We start from the raw sequence: 15052 nt of genomic DNA on the forward strand, positions 1-15052 counted from the left end.
GCCATTGTCTGAAAAAACATGCACTCACCTAGTTATTCACAGTTTAAACAGCGCCAGTGAATATTGGGTTTTAATGTTACAAGAGTGACAATGAAGTTATTGCGTTTAGTTGCTTTAAATAACTACAGTGGTTTGTGGATAACAGGAATATGTGCACATACAGAAAAGTTAAAAGTAACGCTGGGTAAGTACATAATCAAATCAAGTTTCACGAAAGATGATATGCTTCAGATACAACTTAATAGTAAAAATGCATTATGGTAAAGAGTTAATAGCTTTGTTGATAACCTCAACGTATGCTAATCAGTCTCTGTTTCGTGTTTATTATCATAATAATTGTAATTATTATTAGTAGTAGTAGTATTCTACAATAAAACTTGCATAAGTTCGAATTGTGCCGATATGTTTTCTGCACAAGGAAAAGTATATATATTATTAAGTTACACAAGCATTGTAAAGAAACCAACAACATATAGGCACCTGGGTGTGTTCTTCCTACTTGGATAAGTAGGTTAGCCGGCTAAGTTTCAGGATAACTTGGCATTAACTCGGGATTTTCCATTCTCCGTAGCGAGTTTAAAGTTCAGCCAGCTATGTTTCCAGAGCAGCATGTCCAGCATCTCAAACCTGCTCCCTGTCAGGTTAACTTGAAGTTAGATGGCTAACAATCTGACTGTATTTCATCTGCCCAGTTAAATGACAGCTGACTGTGTCCCCCAACAATGACGGCGCCGTTCCTAACAGATCCAGTAGTGATCCAGACCCAGTAGCTTTTCTGCGAGGAATAATTCATAGAGATTATAGATTTAAATTATACAGATTAATTATTTGAGCGTTACAGGTTCGGTCGGAAAGGAATGATTTACGTAGCCGATTAATTAGGACCGCACATCAGTCATTCCGCCCTGGGCCGGCCCTGACCAATTTGATGCCCTAGGCAAGATTTTAGCTGGTGCCCCTGGCATCGCAGCCAATTCCACCACCGATCATTGTGTTCATACACTCACACAGAATCTGCATAGCTTCATGTCTTAGATTTTCTTTATTTTTGAAACAATAAAAAACCACACAAAATAAAAACAGTATGCAAGAAACAAGTGACAATACGAATTATGAATACAATATAAATAAGTATTGCACGAAAAAACTATATTACCGACACCATAGTGCAAGATGCATAATGTAGCAGTGTTCTACAGCCTTACCGCCTTGCCTTTCTTGCAGCAAACAAGTGACATAAAACGAATTATAAATAAGTGGATGTTTCCTGCAGCACACTTGAAAGAAAAAGTACATTTCTCAAAATTATGTTATAGGTAATGGAGGTTGATGAAAGAGTTAAATAGCTGATCGATCAAAAGGTGTGATCGTTGTGGGGCATCGGTAAGAATGCACAATTCTCATTCATTCCAAACAGTGTCCCTTTACTGCATCACTAGCAATGGGCGTCAGCCTATTTTGGTATTTGTTTTGTGTGTTTTTTATTGCTTCTTGTTTTGTTTTATTTATTCACTTTCCACTGTCAGCTCTCTGCATTCCTTTCCCATCTCTCACTTCTTGATCCTCTGCAATCCGCCTTCCAAACACCGCTCACACCACTGAGACTGCTCTCCTGGCAGTCACTGACTCCCTCAACTGTGCTCGGGCAGCCTCCCTCTCCTCAATCCTCATCCTCCTTGGTCTCTCCGCAACATTTGACACCGTCGATCACTCCATCCTCCTCTCCTGCCTCGCTGACCTTGGAATCTCTGGGACTGCTCTCACTTGTTTCTCCTCCTACCTCAACGACCGGACCTATCAAGTGGCGAGGTTCCTCATCCACCCCTCAACCTCTCCTCACAGGCATAACCCCCGGGTTTAGCTATCCTCCCGATGGGTCACACTTCGGTAGCTACCTTTTTTACTTTCATGGGGCCCTGAAATCCTCGCTGCGCCCCTGGTCATGAAAGCTGTAATGTCTGGTATCAAAATACATTACTGGCTTTCGGCTTACACACGTCATTTCAACCCACTTGCTCAAGCAGACCGAGTAAACGTTTACTCGAGGTATACGGTCACACAGAAGGAGCATCCCAAGAACACCAGTAAATGGCGTAGAAATTTTGAAAACATGCACAATTTTCCACGATCTAAGCCCACAGTTTACGTGCAAAATCTAATGTCTGAGATGATGGTATCCATGTAACATTCCCGAAATGGACGCATTTTAAAAGTGCAAGGTATCGGTCTGGTCCATTTATTGTGGATTTCAAGGTAAAGTACATTGCTGATGGACGTTTCATGGTTAATGCGGATCAGTGGTTTCCTTTATCATTATGCTCTCTAAATTGTTGTGGGTCTGTTGTACACTGTTCAGTACTGTACATCGTGTTTTAATCCTAACTTGATAAAACACTTCGATTCATGGCTTTGTAGCCCCACCAGTGACGTAAAAAACCACTCGGTAAGATCATTAAAACAAAGTATTAAACAAGGCGCAATGCACAAGACAGTCCTTTGCCCTGTGCAGTGCTGCGGGTAAACATCTCGTCTCTAGTGCAAGTAGTAATATAGGGCACTTTTTCTAAAGGGGGGGCTGCGGGGGATTTGACCTTTGACGTGAATTTGAGTTGAACTCGGGGGGCCTCTTTCTAGGGGGTGGGGGGGCCCTTCCTAGGGGGTGCAGGGTGGTTGTACTGCGTCACAGAATAATTACCATATTGATGGGTTCCAAAGGAATGTGCAGGGTGGTGGGGGTCTTCAACTGTTTTTCAAACCCTCCAAAAGATTTGTCTTTAAGCCATACTGATTCTTTAGTAAAATAGCAATTTTTCTCTATACGTATGAAGCTCCAAAAGAGCGCTATGTATACTCTTCAGATTCTTTAGAAAACATAGATATTTTTCCCTAAGCTAGTGAAGCTCCTAAAGAGTTCTATTAAAGCCCTCCCGATTCTTTAGTAACATAGATACTTCTACTTAAGCGAGATCCGCGAGGCTGTCTCTTCAACAGGGCCAAAGCTGTTACCTCTTTCAAATGGACAATGGTTATGTCTGTCTGGAGCTTTTTGTGCAAGTGGGGGTGGGGAGGAGCTGTCTACGTCTTTAGTAACCTCGGATCGGTGAAGAATTAGTATATTTGGGGGTGGAGTTGACAGGGCACTGAAGAAATAACGTTATAGAAAATCATATAAAAATCACGTTAGAGTTTGGTCTGACGAATTTAAATATTTGGGGGCGGAGCTAACAGGGCACTGTTGACAGGTGGGGTCTGTTTTCAATTTAAGAAGCGGCTCTGTTGACATTTGAGGCGATGGGCCCCCCTAGCCTCGGATAATGGAATGTGTTGAGAGATAGCGATCTGTAGAAGCGGTGGGGGCTGTGGGCAGCTTGAGAGACACAAGAGGGACTGAACTTTAGAAAATCCTGAATATGTGCAAAATGAAAAGAAATGTAATACAGAAAATGTAAATTAAAACTTTCAGTAGTCGGCATAATCTCAGTAAATACTACACCAACCCAAGACCAATTTTTTCTTGCATTTCAGAATATATATCAAACGTATTATTTAAATAACAGATACAATGTAAAGATTGAATAAATAAAATTATGAAGTTTTAAAGGTGTGTGTGTGTGTGTGTGTGTGTGTGTGTGTGTGTTCACAACAACCGGTGATGTAAAAGCAATATAACATTACTAAGTTAAGAAATCCTTAAATATTGAAGAGTTATATAATATATATGTTATATAAGAAGCATAGACTATATATGTAGAAACTGGGACATTTCAATACAACTCAATAAAAACAGCATTTGTAATAATATTAGTAATCAAACATCAAATTATTATGTAATATAAACCATTCACGCATTAAGATTAAGTAAATACACTCAATACGATCTCAGAACATTCTCTGTGTGTGTGTGTGTTTACACATATACCGAGAGCAGGCTGGAACGCTTATCTCAAGGGCTCAGATTCTGATGAGAACGAGCTGTTATCTAGCCGCTTGTATTTAAAAAAAAAAAAAAAAAAGTTTAACTTAACACAATAATGTGATAAAGAATCCTACCCGAAACGATGTTGGAAACCTGTAACTATAAGGCTATCAAAATATAAGAGTTATTCTTAACCATTAGGCTGTATGAAGATATAAAAACATGATAACGATTTAATTAACGAATGATGGTTACCACAAAACATTTAGGAATCTGGTGATACATACAGCCGCTATGTGTTAAAAGATAACACGTGTGGCAGTGGTGGGGGATGTTGTAACATCAATCACGCGTAGAGAGAGACAGACAGAGAGAGAGAGAGAGCACTTAAAAAGCCCTCTTGTCTAAATAGGTATTTTGGTTCTAAAATGTAATAAAATAGAGATGTATACAAACCTAGAAAAGACAGCTTTATTTATTTCATTTTAAACGTGTGTATTTAATGTTGATGTCACAATGTTTAGGCTCGACTGTTTATATAAATATATTCTTTACACAGTTTTTAACACGTAGGGATATATATATATATATATATATATATATATATATATATATATATATATATATATATATACATTCACCTAAAGGATTATTAGGAACACCTGTTCAATTTCTCATTAATGCAATTATCTAACCAACCAATCACATGGCAGTTGCTTCAATGCATTTAGGGGTGTGGTCCTGGTCAAGACAATCTCCTGAACTCCAAACTGGATGTCTGAATGGGAAAGAAAGGTGATTTAAGCAATTTTGAGCGTGGCATGGTTGTTGGTGCCAGACAAGGCCGGTCTGAGTATTTCACAATCTGCTCAGTTACTGGGATTTTCACGCACAACCATTTCTAGGGTTTACAAAGAATGGTGTGAAAAGGGAAAAACATCCAGTATGCGGCAGTCCTGTGGGCGAAAATGCCTTGTTGATGCTAGAGGTCAGAGGAGAATGGGCCGACTGATTCAAGCTGATAGAAGAGCAACTTTGACTGAAATAACCACTCGTTACAACCGAGGTATGCAGCAAAGCATTTGTGAAGCCACAACACGTACAACCTTGAGGCGGATGGGCTACAACAGCAGAAGACCCCACCGGGTACCACTCATCTCCACTACAAATAGGAAAAAGAGGCTACAATTTGCACAAGCTCACCAAAATTGGACAGTTGAAGACTGGAAAAATGTTGCCTGGTCTGATGAGTCTCGATTTCTGTTGAGACATTCAGATGGTAGAGTCAGAATTTGGCGTAAACAGAATGAGAACATGGATCCATCATGCCTTGTTACCACTGTGCAGGCTGGTGGTGGTGGTGTAATGGTGTGGGGGATGTCTTCTTGGCACACTTTAGGCCCCTTAGTGCCAATTGGGCATCGTTTAAATGCCACGGCCTACCTGAGCATTGTTTCTGACCATGTCCATCCCTTTATGACCACCATGTACCCATCCTCTGATGGCTACTTCCAGCAGGATAATGCACCATGTCACAAAGGTCGAATCATTTCAAATTGGTTTCTTGAACATGACAATGAGTTCACTGTACTAAACTGGCCCCCACAGTCACCAGATCTCAACCCAATAGAGCATCTTTGGGATGTGGTGGAACGGGAGCTTCGTGCCCTGGATGTGCATCCCACAAATCTCCATCAACTGCAAGATGCTGTAGCATAAGGTACACTTATAAATTTCAATTTAAGAAGTGAATTTATAGTATCACCTTACAACGAATCCTGGAATCTTGTAGAACTCAATTTCTGTAATAATTGGACACAGACACCAATTCCAAAGATATAAATTGTCAAATTTATTCAAAAACAAAGACTAAATGTAGCACTACACTAATTATACAAAAGGGAAAAACTAATTAAAATTCAACTCTAGATCAACAAATCAAAGACAAATCACTTCCGTGACCAAATCAAAGCCCATGGGATCGCATATGATAATACACAAATCGCTAACCAACAAAAGGTTATAAACGTCTCTCTGTACACTCACCTAAAGGATTATTAGGAACACCATACTAATACTGTGTTTGACCCCCTTTCGCCTTCAGAACTGCCTTAATTCTACGTGGCATTGATTCAACAAGGTGCTGAAAGCATTCTTTAGAAATGTTGGCCCATATTGATAGGATAGCATCTTGCAGTTGATGGAGATTCGTGGGATGCACATCCAGGGCACGAAGCTCCCGTTCCACCACATCCCAAAGATGCTCTAATGGGTTGAGATCTGGTGACTGTGGGGGCCAGTTTAGTACAGTGAACTCATTGTCATGTTCAAGAAACCAATTTGAAATGATTCGACCTTTGTGACATGGTGCATTATCCTGCTGGAAGTAGCCATCAGAGGATGGGTACATGGTGGTCATAAAGGGATGGACATGGTCAGAAACAATGCTCAGGTAGGCCGTGGCATTTAAACGATGCCCAATTGGCACTAAGGGGCCTAAAGTGTGCCAAGAAAACATCCCCCACACCATTACACCACCACCACCAGCCTGCACAGTGGTAACAAGGCATGATGGATCCATGTTCTCATTCTGTTTACGCCAAATTCTGACTCTACCATCTGAATGTCTCAACAGAAATCGAGACTCATCAGACCAGGCAACATTTTTCCAGTCTTCAACTGTCCAATTTTGGTGAGCTTGTGCAAATTGTAGCCTCTTTTTCCTATTTGTAGTGGAGATGAGTGGTACCCAGTGGGGTCTTCTGCTGTTGTAGTCCATCCGCCTCAAGGTTGTACGTGTTGTGGTTTCACAAATGCTTTGCTGCATACCTCGGTTGTAACGAGTGGTTACTTCAGTCAAAGTTGCTCTTCTATCAGCTTGAATCAGTCGGCCCATTCTCCTCTGACCTCTAGCATCAACAAGGCATTTTCGCCCACAGGACTGCCGCATACTGGATGTTTTTCCCTTTTCACACCATTCTTTGTAAACCCTAGAAATGGTTGTGCGTGAAAATCCCAGTAACTGAGCAGATTGTGAAATACTCAGACCGGCCCGTCTGGCACCAACAACCATGCCACGCTCAAAATTGCTTAAATCACCTTTCTTTCCCATTCAGACATTCAGTTTGGAGTTCAGGAGATTGTCTTGACCACCAGGACAACACCCCTAAATGCATTGAAGCAACTGCCATGTGATTGGTTGGTTAGATAATTGCATTAATGAGAAATTGAACAGGTGTTCCTAATAATCCTTCAGGTGAGTGTATATCAAAATAAATGGAAAGTCCTACAGAAAACTTTATTAAACATATGTCAACAACAAGCGTTGTACATGATGTACAACATACGATAGATACATGTAATTTACAGAACATTTAAAGATATTAAGGTTAAATAAATCTAATAAGCCCGATATTTTCATGAACAAACTTAGATCCACCCTACGGATTGTCAAATACATTTTTTCAAGCGCGTGAACGGAAATTCAGTCCATTTGGTCAACACGCTGCCTGCACGGACCAGAACACACAAAGAGACATCAGGATGCCCGGCCACGACCATGCGGAGCAGACACTAAACTTCTCAAACTTTGATGGTAAGTATAATTCAATTAATCAAGAAATATAATTACGAAGTGTTTAGATATCCGTACACTAGTTCAGAAAGATAAAAAATATGCTACATTTACATTTGTATTAAAGAAATCTAATATTTGAAATGTTTTAAATATATTTGTATTTAAACGTTTAAATTCTGTTTATAGGAAACGCTGATTTTCAAACGTCTCAAGAGCCTTTTACACTAGGTATTATTATTTATTGATGTATTTTTTAAATATTTATAAATAATAGGCACAGCGCGATGTTTCTAACAAGCACCCGTGTATCTGCAGGATTACCGAGCGCCCCATACAATGTGCTTGATTTCTACACGAGCGAATCAATGAATACGGGTAAGACTCATTTAATAATGTATCGACCGTATTAATTATATGCCTTATGAACGTATGTACATTTTATTTTCATATAACCATATTTACTTTCAGATTTGTTCCCGACATTAGATGACGAGCGACCCAGCACGTCAAATGCTGAGCCGCGTAAGTTATACTTTCCATTTTATACATGTAATAAATATCGCCAGGATGCGTGATGTTAAATTATGGATCTATACGGGGCGGATTTTTATATTATTTTGTGTTTTTATCAGAGGATCTATCCAGAACGACCTGTGTCAAGTATTTACGGAAAAGAACGCATTCCGAGGGTGAGTGAGACCTTTATTTCATTACTCCAAGAGATGGAGCCGTGCTCATATTGTACACAGTGCGCACAACGGCTCTATTGTCTTGCGCTGTCCGGGCGTGCTGTGCTGAGGGCCTGCGCTGAGCCATCTGAGCAGAATGATGCGCACGCAGTCTGACCCCCGAGGCATGCTGGGATCTGTAGTGTTTAAAGGATTGTAGTAGTCTACGTTTGAAAGTGAAAGTAAACTGGCTGCGGCGCCCAGACTAACCTAGGGTATTAACTTATGTTTATACATGTCTCTGTTTAAGACACCGAAAGCGATGATGATGATCTTGAATCAGGAACACCGGATCTAAGAAGACGTCTGCATTTAAACGGTCTGTTTGCATCGTTTATACGTTTTTACAACCGAGTATTTAAAACTATTATTTATTAAACGATAATATTGTCCGGGTTCTTGTCATTTACAAATGTACTTACTTAGACCGTTATTATTAATGTTTTCGTAGCACACGCTTTATTGAGACAATTATTAATGTTGTCTATTATTGTAATACAACATTCTAGATTTTTATATATATTTTTATTATGAATGGTCTATAATAATCTGAGCACTATTGTATTAATAAGAGTAAGAATAGTTCATTTAAAAGCTATAGGTTTACATAAATCAAATTATGATAATAATGTATTGTTTGTTTAAGGATGTTATTTATGTTATTATTATTATTGTTATGTATTATTATTTTATTATTATTATTTATTATTATTATTATTATTATTAATATATTTTTTAAAATATATTATTATTAATTTTTTAATTATTATTATTATTATTATTATTATTATTATTATTATTATTTTTTTTTTATTTTTTTTTTTTTTGGGTGTGTTACCGTCTGTGATTAAATGTATCCGTTCTCATGTGTTTCAGGTTCATCGGAGTCTATTTCAGACAGTTAATTACTGCGGTTGATTACGCAGCAAGGTAGCCCCAGTTATTCACCAACAACACCCCGAGAAACCGCCCGGGTGTCTCCACAAGTTAGGAGCCAGGACTCCCCGACGCATATCCAAACACCGCCTGGACCGCCTGCATCACCAGTCAGCATCGTATCGAGTGAAGAAGAAGATCTAACTACAACCTTGCGGGAGACTATCAATCTACAGGTTGAGTTGGCATCTACGGACCTGCGTGAGTTGCTAGATATAGTGTTGAATAACCAAAGACAGGTAATTGAGGGTCAAACAATCTTAATTAATGCCTTAGCAAGCTATATAAACAGGATCGGGGATTGAACATGTCTGAAAGTAATAAAAGGACCAATGATGCAGACATTCACGAGCAGGATTCCAAAAGATCTAGAGAGAATGATCCTGACACGAACGATCCTGAGACCGATTACCCCCGAGCTATTAGAAATGGTGGCTGAAATAAACAACCGACCGGCGCCTGCTATAGACTTGTATCCCTCTGTAAATTCTGACTTGTTACAAATGGTTGATTCCTTAGAACACCTACCCCTTCCGAATGCAAACAATTTAACAAAACAACACCAACTTATTACTAGTCCTGCTCCAACAGAAAACGTTCCTGAGTATGCATCTAACCACGTTGTAAATGACAATTGTGTTGACACTTTTGAAGGTCTTCAGCATGCTTTAAACAATGTACAACAAAGGGGTTGTGGCGGAGGTCAGAACAGTGAAGCTGCAGGTGTTAACAATGGGTAGTAACCATAGATCAAATGCTGGTGGTGGTGGGGATTGCCATAATATCGATGCTGATAATAAAGATGGGGGTGTAGAGCACGTAGAAAGACCAAACTTCAGTAATTTTGAAATTGTTCACAGATTTAGCTTTGCAGAATTATTCAACAGCGACAATTATGCAGAGATATTTGTTACAATGCATGATATTATACAAAATATGCTTGATCGAATTACCAAACGTGTTAGACCCCAGGATGTGGTGCAGTTGGAGCTGAGAGCGGATTCATTATTTAGCAGTGTTTTTACCATAATGAGAGGTGATGAGTTAGATGTTGAGGCTTTTCTATCTAAAATTGAAAACCTTCTTCAGAGTCAAGTCTCCATCCTGGCCGATGAAAGTCTGGTCTTGGTCATTAACGTTGTTCGTAACCCTGAGGGTGGTGTTCGTAGGAGATTGTCAAGTTGTCTCAAGACTGAAATAATTCATAAGAAACTCGGGCAAATAGTGAATGAGGGTAATACAAATAACAAAACATGCTTTGTGTATAGTATAGTACGCCTGCTCAAACCTAACATAGCTGCAGAGCAGGTTTTGCATGATGCTTTGCAAATGCATCAGGCAGCGGGTCTATCGGAACAGGAGATGGTGACTTTCTCAGATATCCACAAATTTGAGGAGGTGGCGGGTGTTAAGATCGTAGTCTGGTACCGTTGTGAGATAAATTATGTATTTGATACATTTCAAACTCACTCAGAGTTTAACCCCCACACATTGTTTCTTTTCCTTCACGAAAATCATTACTACGGTATTAGAAATTTGAAGGCTTTTCTGGGTTGTTCGTACGTCTGTGATTTTTGCTACAAGGGTTTTAACGATAGGAAGAACCATCAATGCGCCGGGTACTGTAATGTGTGTTACCATCCGCAATGTCGAAAGGGTGAAGCTCCCACAGTGCGGTGTAAGGATTGTTTAAGGATCTGTCGGTCCGCTTTCTGTTTTTCCGAACACAAAATACCTAGAGAGGGTACGGGTCAAAGCATCAGCCCTTGCGATAAAACAAAATTCTGTCTCCAGTGTTATAGACAGTACACCTATAAAGAGGATAAACCCCACAAGTGTGCCGCTCTGAGGTGTCATCTCTGTAACGCCGACTTAACACCCGAGACCGAACACCAATGTTTCATACAGTCTGTTAAACCGGCACCCCTACATAACAAGTATGTCTTTTATGACTTTGAGTGTAGACAGGAAGGAGGCGTTCATATAGTGAATTATATTCACTGTATAGACATGTTGGATCGCGAGTGGGCTGCGGCCGGTGAGTCATGTGTTAAGGGTTTCTTTCAAAAATACAGCTGTCCAAAGTATCGAGATTACACATTCATAGCTCATAATGCTAGGGGGTATGACTCTTATATATTGATGAAATATTTGGTGGAAAGCGGTGTAACCCCCGACATCATAGCGCAGGGGTGTAAAATAATGTGTTTCACAGACCATGATTTCAACCAGCGTTACATAGACTCGCTCAACTTCTTACCCATGAAACTGAGCGCTTTACCTAAAGCGTTGGGGTTTGAAACGCGAGAAAAGGGCTGGTTCTGCCACTTTTTTAACATGGTCGAAACACAGAATTATAGAGGCGTCTACCCGGCACCCAGTTATTATGGGGTTGAATCCATGATGACTCGGGAAAGGCAGGACTTCTTCAACTGGTATGACACGGTTAAGGATGGCATTTTTGATTTCAGAAAGGACATGGCCGCCTATTGTAGAAATGATGTGTTGATCCTTAAAGAATCATGTGTTAGGTTCAGGCATGAAGTCATTAAGACAGCGGGTCTTGACCCTTTACAGTGTACGACAATAGCTTCTCTCTGTATGAAAATGTTTCGAGCCAATTTCTTGCATAAAAACACCATCGCCATTACAACGCCAGACAATTACAGATCCCGACAAAAGAGTTTTTCTACGGCCTCTATCCAATGGTTGGAATATATGTCTGACAATCATAACATCTTGATCAGACACGCTTTGAATTATGGGGAGGTTAGAATGGGTCCCTACTTTCTGGATGGTTTTTCAGAGGAAAATGGGGTTCATACGGCTTATGAGTTTGCCCGTTGTATTTACCACGGTTGTCCTCGGTGCTTTGACGCAAACACTTTTAATCCTGTCACTCATCAAATCTGTGGAGATATGCACTTTGATTTCTTACAAAGAATCGAGACTCTAAAAAACACCTATGGTTTAACTGTGAAAGTGATGTGGGAACATGAGTGGACAGCTATGAAAAAACAGGATGGTAGTGTACGAACGTTTATGAAAACCTTTGATTTTCCTGAACGTCTCGAACCGAGAGACGCTTTGTTCGGAGGGCGCACTAACGCAATCTGTTTACATTATGAGGCGAAGGCTGAGGAGAGAATAGATTACTATGATTTCACTAGCCTGTATCCCTTTATCAACAAGACAAAAATTTACCCCGTAGGACACCCCACCATAATTTATCGCGACTTTCTCGATCTCCAGCAATACTTTGGCTTAATCAAGGTAACGATGTATCCACCCAGGGGGCTTTTCTTGCCAGTTTTGCCTTATAGAGCTTCGGGAAAATTGATGTTTCCGCTATGTAGAACGTGCGTTGAAACTGAAAACCAGACGGTGGAGTTTCCGCATGAGGATGATGAGAGGTCATTGACAGGGGTGTGGTGCAGCGTGGAGCTTTATAAAGCGATTGAGAGAGGCTACAGAGTCAGTAAAGTGTACGAGGTCTGGCATTTCTCTGAAAAATCTGACACGCTTTTTGCCGATTACATCATGACACACCTTAAAGGGAAGCAGGAGGCTTCCGGCTACCCTTCATGGTGTACTGATGAAACCAGTAAAGAGAGCTATATTCAGAAATATCTTTGAAAAAGAGGGAATCAGGTTGGATCCGAGCAACATAACTGTAAACCCAGCGAAGAGACAGATATCAAAACTGATTCTAAATAGTCTGTGGGGTAAATTTGGAGAGCGGACTAATAGAATAAACACTACCTTGATTAAAGAACCGTCGCAGTTTCTTCAATTTCTGTTTTCCAAAGAGCATGATGTGTCACACTTTAGCTTTGTAACTGACAGAGTAGCTCAGGTTCAGTGGCGACGACCTCAAGATTTCCCGACCAATCCGGGGAATGTCAACATTTTTATAGCTGTTTTTACAACAGCTTATGCTAGATTAGAATTGTATAGTTTAATGGAGCGTCTGCGGGAGCGAACTTTTTATCACGATACGGACTCTGTAGTCTTTGTCAGCAGACCGGGTGATTGGATGCCGCTGCTTGGAGATTATCTGGGCGAGTTAACAAATGAGCTAGACCTCCAAGATCATACGCTTATAAAACAGCTTCAGGAAAGAGCTGTATGAAGGTGAAAGGTATAACTTTGAATCACACTAACAAGAAACTGATCAATATCAAGTCTCTAACGACTTTGGTTCAAAATTATGTTGCAGGCCTAGATCAAGGAATTCAACCTCAAGAGGTGATTACTTCCGGAAATCAGATCGTCCGAAATAATTAGGTGTACACTCTCGAAAACAGGCCACTACAGAAAAGGTTTCGGGTAGTGTACAACAAAAGAGTTCTTTTGCCAGACTATAATACGCTACCCTATGGATATTGATGGGGGATTCGATAACAGACTTCAACACCCCTTTTCATGTATTATATCAGGTCCTTCCAATTCTGGTAAAAGTTTTTTTTCTTAAAAGGCTTTTAGAGAATTCTGCAACGGCTATAACACAAAACCTCGATAACATAGTTTTTTTGTTACTCATGTTGGCAACCTCTGTACGATGAGCTAATGGTTAAAATTAAAAATCTTAAATTTGTGGAAGGTGTCCCCGCATCGCTTTGTGATGATGATTTGTTACCCAGTGACAAATGCAATTTAATAGTGATAGACGATCTCATGGAAACGGCTAGTGACAATAGCGAAGTGGAGAAAGCTTTTACAAAATATACACACCATAGAAATTTGAGCATCATCTATCTAGTTCAAAATTAATTTTTTCAAGGTAAAAAGAGTCGAACGATCAATTTAAATGCTAATTATATTATTCTTTTCAAAAATCCTAGAGATAAGCTGCAGGTGAACACTTTGGCCCGGCAAATGTACCCCAGACAATCTAAATTCTTTTTGGAATCGTTCAAAGACGCGACTAAAAATGCTTACGGATACTTGCTAGTGGATTTAAAAGCACAAACTCCAGAAGACTATCGACTCAGAGTGGGTTTGCTGCCCCCAGATTGGCCTGTAGTCTACGTGCTAAAGAGAAGAAATAAAAAATAGAATGTCGGCTAGGATAAGAAGAAACCTACCGCTTTTAAAGATATTATATGAGGGTATTCCTCGTCAGAGGAAAGCTGTGTTGTTGGCCGCCCCTTCTGATCTGATAGAAACTTTATGTGAAATCGCCTTAAACGTTCTACGGGGCAATATACCCTAAACAGCTTTTCAACTGGGTGAACTAAAACAACAAAAGTCTGTTATAAAGATCCTCACTAACAAGAAGTTATCCGTTAAAAAGAAGAGAAAGGCTATTAACCAGAAAGGTGGTTTTATCGGACCCCTCTTGAGCATAGCCTTGCCTTTCTTAACCAACCTTCTAGCTTCCAGATCTGTATAGTAGCGATGGAATACACCCAAAAAATGTTTTTGGTACCTCAAGAACAACTTGACAAACTAACAAAAACCATGCCGCCTCCAGAATCCCTCCGACAGACTATGGAAAATAATCTAGACTCTGAAATGAAGTCTATATTATCGCGATGCGATTTAAACCCTTATGAAAAAGTATAGCTTTATACAGCCGCCTTACAGAGATATCTGAGTATTGTTAAACAGGGTGCAAAAAGCCAGAGTACTCTAACTTTAATGTTGCCTTTGGAGAAAGAGCAGCTTTCTGAAAGTAGTGCGGTTATTGAAACAGAAGAAGAACACCCTGTAGAGGCAGATGTGGTTTTATCAGATGTATTGAAAAGCATGCCTGTAAGAAGTCAAAGAAATGCAAAATATATTCTACATAAAATGTTTAACACCCCTCGGGTGACCTCCTGGAATAACCATGGTGAATTTATTTTTTGTAGGTTGCAGGTTGTAGTCTGTAGACTTTGCACTTGGCGACAG

The sequence above is a fragment of the Amia ocellicauda genome, chromosome 19 (genome assembly GCF_036373705.1).
Source record: "Amia ocellicauda isolate fAmiCal2 chromosome 19, fAmiCal2.hap1, whole genome shotgun sequence".
In the NCBI taxonomy this organism is placed as follows: Eukaryota; Metazoa; Chordata; class Actinopteri; order Amiiformes; family Amiidae; genus Amia; species Amia ocellicauda.